General features: G+C 40.3%; 1 long non-coding RNA gene across 1 annotated transcript in view; it reads left to right on the top strand.

Annotated features, from left to right (window-relative positions):
* Window positions 1-5,734, top strand: part of LOC109302401 — a 12,414-nt gene extending 6,680 nt beyond the window's left edge. The window contains exons 3-4 of the long non-coding RNA XR_002098743.1: window positions 2,007-2,179; window positions 3,526-5,734. This is a non-coding gene — a long non-coding RNA (uncharacterized LOC109302401). The remainder of the gene's footprint in view (window positions 1-2,006; window positions 2,180-3,525) is intronic.
* The last annotated feature ends 101 nt before the right edge of the window (window positions 5,735-5,835 follow it).

Genomic DNA, 5,835 nt, shown 5'->3' with positions numbered 1-5,835 from the left:
GAGAGGTGGTGTAGACTAGCTTTACTTCTATATGCTGATGATAATAATATTGGATTGGTATTGGCTGATATGCCTCCTTAAATATCGGCTATCGGTATTGGCCCCCAAAATTTCTGCATCTCTAGTTGTTACTTTCCTGGGGGAGTTACTCTTAACTATATAATATTATTGAGTTTAGCATCTCTTACTTGCACCTGGGATTTCTTTAAACCTTACAAAAATTATAGACACAATGTAGTGTCTACTCTATCTCCTGTTAGCACTAGATTTATGACCCAGATACCTTGTTTCTGGCAGACCCAAACCCTCAGACAGACCATGACCTCTCCATTCAATAATAGGCAAATTTTATTAATAGCAGATAAGAATAATTCAAACAATTCTATATCTACCAGTCCTAGAGCTGCACAGAGTCAAGTTATGTCTGGCTAGTGGAAACTTCACTGTGTGGTTGTCTCTTGAATGTCAGCTGTCAGCAGCCTGGAGGTCAGAGGCCAAGGCCCTCCCTCCCCAGTGGGGTGGGTGAGATGGGCTAGTGGTATGCCCTCTATCCATGATGGCTTTGGGTTCTCCTCTTGGGGACCCTTTGCTGCTTTGAGATTCATCCTTTTGTATATTTTTTTCCTTTGAGATGACTCTTCATCTTTGGGTATTGCTGATTGGTCTCTGTGTAGTCAGCATACTGTCCATGTTCTGTCCCTTCAGCATATTCGTTTGTTTTACAAACCCAACACATGCACACATCCTAATTTGATTCTTTCCAAATCAGTCTTCTCCTAACTTGGTCTATTCCCTGAAACTGGAAATCTCAAGGGCTCTGCAGTTGGGCACCTAATGCCACTTTATCTCATGTTATGGAACACTGCGGTACATGTCTTCAATTTTCTAGCCTGTGTGTCTGCTTGTTGCTTGCCTGTGTCAAACACAGTGGGCCTTGAAGGCATGAACAGGCCTTTTAGAAATCAATTAACCCTTGCTGCTGTCTAAGCCAATCCCCAAAAGCAAACTTCTAAATACTGTTTTCTAGTCATCATTCCCTCCCATGCTTGCTCACTTGGTAGCATGGGAGTTCCTTTCCAAACCTTTTATTTTTTGTGATAGCAGCAGTAGGGTGACTTTTCTTTGGTTATGAGCAGTACACATTAATTTGTCTTTAATGTAATTGGGATTTTTTTTTTAACTTTTAAAGTTGATGCCAAATGTTTTGTCAATGGAAGAGATCTTATGATGTTCATAAATGCAGTCTTAGACAGGATTAGGGTAATTTTGAAGAGATTAAGGAATTTATCTCCTTTATCTTTTTCTTTACTCTCACCATGTTAGCCTTAAAGTATTTCTGCCCAAGTTTTAAAAACATCATGGTCTTCCAGAGCCTCCTTCCCATAAACACCAATCACAGTAGCTTTTTATATATTATTTAGGCAAAGGTTAACTTCACTTTTAAGGGCTGTAAATATTCTGATGAAATGCTTGTGACTTTATTGTGTGGGTGTAACTAAATGGTAAATGCTTTCAGTAATATTTGTTGGTTTGTGTAGCCAAGGTTACTTTTAGCATTTGTAGCATCATGCTTAAAGTAATCCATATAGAAGTTGTCCAGCCTTTTAATTGCAATAAAAGAATTAGCTGAAGTATTGACATGGTCTGTTGAATCTCAACAGCTTCTCTCAGCAGGAGGTTCCAGATTCTCGTTGCCAAGCAGATGGAGTCTCCTCCCTTGCTGCCCTGATTCAAGTGCCAGAGCTCCAGAGAGAGGACAAGAGTTCAGATACACCCCTTTGCTCACCATTCCCTATTAGCATATGGAGTTTTTTTAGATCACCTTCAGATATGTCTGATTCCCCTAAGGGTCCTAAATTTGGAGATCCATCCTGGGGGACCAGACACCTAAACTTTAAGCATTGTAGTTTTAATCAGTTCTTTAGATAACTAATTTCCAGAGATCTATTTATCTGCAGAGTACTTTTTACTTATTTTTCTTGTCTCCTCTCTCTTTTCTGTAACAGGGAAGGTACAGGATGTCTTTAGTAAGAGGATGCTGGAATATATTCTGAACTTGTGTCAGGGACATTATGATTTCCTGGTTCGAATGCCTGACAATCTGCTTATATATATCCTGTCATTTCTTAACATGGATGCCATTGGACAACTGTCAAAAACTTGCAAAAAATTTCAGCAGGTAAGGTTGAGGTACAGCTGGGATCAATCCAAATTCATGGGGGTAGAGCTTTACAGCATCATTTAAAGAAACACATTACTATGATTGATGGATCTGCTATTGTAGATTTCTCTGGTAAATAGATATGGAACCAAGCAGCAGTGGTAACAGGATCAGATATCTCCCTAATGGTAATAAGAATATGACTATAGACCTTTATAACCTACAGCCATATTCTGAATGGCTAGATGAATGTTTCTAATGTCCACAGCCACCCCATATTCAAAAGAACTGATCAGAAGCATAATTAGTTGTGGGTGACTGGGACATGAGGCCTGGGCGGCTGAGGTACAGGGGGTCAACCCATAACAGTTGTGGTAGCACTTGTGGGGAGGGCAGGGTTAAAGTGGCATTTGAGAAAGGGGCAGGGGCCAGAGTGACATCTGGAGACAGAGTAAAGTTCAAGGCTGCCATGCTGCAGAGGAGTGCTGCCAAATTCAGTGTTTCCCTGTCATGGTGGCAATGGGATTTAGCAGTATTGGGTGGTGGCTGTCAGGGGCATTAAGCCCCTGATTCTTGACTGTGCTAACACTTCCCCCTGCAATGGGTGTAAGACTGACTATGGGACCAGGGCTTCCAGGAACATTGCAACTAGGACACAGATCTTACTGGTTATGCCTCTGAAGGTAGTGCCTAGGATCTTGCTGACCAAATGAAAAACTCTACCTAGTTGTATTATCTCTTTTACTGTTTCCTTTCCTCCTGTTTTGAATTCCACTGAGATTTCCACTTCTAACATGTAGTTGTATTCTCTCCTGCCTCATTCCCCCCTCCTTTTCTTCCATCAGTCTCTGTTCTTTCTACCTTCCATTTAGAACCAGATGAGGAATCTTCAACCCTGATTCTGGTTCTAAAAATAAACTTTGGCATAGAAGCTGCCTAGTCTATTTGGAGAATAGGCATTGAACTGGGAAGGAAGCTGTGGTTTCCTTTGGAAGTGTTGCTTCAGAAAGATTTGGGTACATTTCCAAAGGTTGAATTTGTTCTGTGGAAAATCTTGGATCTGTGCAAATTCCTTTTATTCTGTGCATTCCTTTTGTTCTGTGTTATTTGACAATAACAGTCAAACCTTTTCTATACTTATGCCAATTTTAACCAAACAGCTTTTCCGCATTGGTTTCAGTAAAATGAATAATATGCATATCAAAAACCCCTGGCAATAATCCTAATACTATTCATTAATGAGTCAGGTAATACTCTTCTTTCCACTGCCATAAATCTGGAGTAAATGGAGTGTAAATAAGATGAGAACCTACCTTTAGAAAGTGCATAGTGTGCAATATGTATTGAAAATATTTATCTTTCAGTTATGCAGCAGCAAAGAATTTTGGGAGAGAGTTGGAATGCTTCAAGATGAACAGAGTCTTGATAAGAGGATGATGGCATTCCCAGTTTACAAGAAGCTAATAAACTTAAATCAAAAGCACCATCAGATTCAGAGAAGACAGACTACACTATTTTAATGTTGTTTGAGTATTATTGGAATGAACCTAACAGGCCAATCATGCATTTTCCTATTATATCGCTACTACTAAAGGAAGATTAAGAAGTTAAAATAAATAAATATCAATTTCTCTAGAGGATTAAGATTTCATCAGTCCCTTCCCTCATTAGTTACAATTGGAATGGCAACATTAGTTTGCAAATCACATTTCCACCTAAATTGTTTGAAATTCTTTAATTATAAGTAATTCATCATATTACTGGGATGGAAACAACAGCAATATTTATACTTTTTTTCTTTTGTTAAGGATTTTTTGTGTACTTTATAGCTTCTCATACAGGTCAGAGGAATACCAATACAGTTGGGTGCGTCAGCTGGGCAGCTGTTACACACAGGGCAATGGTTAATTCTGGTTGCTACCATGCCACCACTGTGATTATACAACTGTGGCAGCAGCATTTTTTTTTTAGCTACCTTCCTCTGCCCATCCAAGGCAGCACCTGAGACAGCTGCCCAGGTTGCCCCGCTTTTGTTATGCTACTGATACAGGCCCTACAGTGTTGAACCTTAAAGTAAACAGTAACGTATACAAAGTTGTACACATAAAGGAGAAGGAGGAGGGTCATCCTGACCAGGCTTAGAGAATAATGAAGAGGCCCAGCAAAAGACTCATTGAAAAATAAAGAAACAAGGGAAAAGGAACAGTTTGCTCTTTTAAATTCTTAGTTTAATGTCAGGTAATTGAGCTTTATTGAGCTTTTAAAGTCATAAACATAACATCTTCCAAAATGTTATTCCTTTAAATCTGCTTCAAGTCATGAATATTACTGATTATTTAGCTTCTATCTCACTCCACCTTATAAAAATAGTTCATTGGACATACACACACTTATTATGGTTCACTCAGTGCAGTAGAAATTATAAACAAAAGACTTGAGCCCTACATAATGACTTAAGAAGTGATACAAAGGAGCTGGGGGGCAGGGGAGGCTGTGGGTTGATCATTACATTTGAAAAAGTTAAATGCCAAATACTACTACTCACAGCCATCATAAAGCAGGAAAATATATCGAAGTGAATACAGTTGTGGTGTAAATGCAGGCAGTTCCAATGTTCTCCAATGGTCAATGAAGCTGGACCTACTCACAGCAAGGCTGAATAGTCAAAATAAGTTACTGGTATTAAAATAAAATCTTTCAGTTTATTTTTATTAAACCTGGAGGCGAGATGCACATTTGTACTCCTGTCTGAGCTGTGAGAGAATGGAGTGCAGAGGAGCGCTTTATTCTTTGTCCTCTGGGGCAGACTGAGCATGCTCCTACTTAGTAACAGGAGAACAGCAGCTCGCTGGCTGAACAGAGGGAGGGAAGAGGAAACTTCAGGCAGCACTGCCTCTCCATAGCAGCAGGCAGGTGGAAGTGTTCCCTAAGATTTTAACAAGGGCCTCTCCTACCCTCCCCGCAACATGCACAAAAAGCCACTAGTAGAGCATATGCTGCAATGAGGAGTGGGTCAGGGACTGGGAAGCCGATTTGGCTTGTTGTGACAGCTAATCAGAAACAGTTCCTCATACCCTCCCCCTGTTACACCTTTTTTAAAAGTCTGTACACGAAGTGCATTTGAGACAAATATTTAGTTTGTTCCTGAAAAATAAACAGTGCATATTGACAGAAGTAGTATTATGGAACTACTGACAACCTAAGACCATGTTCAACTTGTGTCATTTGAGAGTGAAGTTGGAGGAGCAGATGAAGATCTTTCAGAGACACCTTGGTCTGTCCTTCCCTGTGAACATCTTCTGAATACAGCTGTCACGTTTAGTGCAATCTATTTCTTTCCGAAAACGATGGTACCAGAAAGCCAGTGTATGGTACCAGAAGGCCAGCTAACAGTTCTCTTTGTAGCCAAGACCTCTCAACAAGCACAGAGCTGGTAGAGTCAGTCCTTCCACCTTCCCTTCCATTTGGTCCTGACACACAGTATGGAGGTTACAAAGAACATTTTAGGGCCTGGAAGCTTGGCTCAGAAGTCAGACTGATGGTAGCTACAAAAGGAGAGGCCTCCTCTCCACCCCTTGCTACTTAAACCCCATCTTAAAGCCAAGGCTGCAACTGAACTCCAACTAGCTTCGAGCATCAAGGGCAATAAAAAGTCCTTTTTCAGATATGTGGGG

The sequence above is a fragment of the Gavialis gangeticus genome, unplaced genomic scaffold (genome assembly GCF_001723915.1).
Source record: "Gavialis gangeticus isolate Ggan-Ray unplaced genomic scaffold, GavGan_comp1, whole genome shotgun sequence".
In the NCBI taxonomy this organism is placed as follows: Eukaryota; Metazoa; Chordata; order Crocodylia; family Gavialidae; genus Gavialis; species Gavialis gangeticus.
This window is presented reverse-complemented; position numbering and strand designations above follow the sequence as displayed.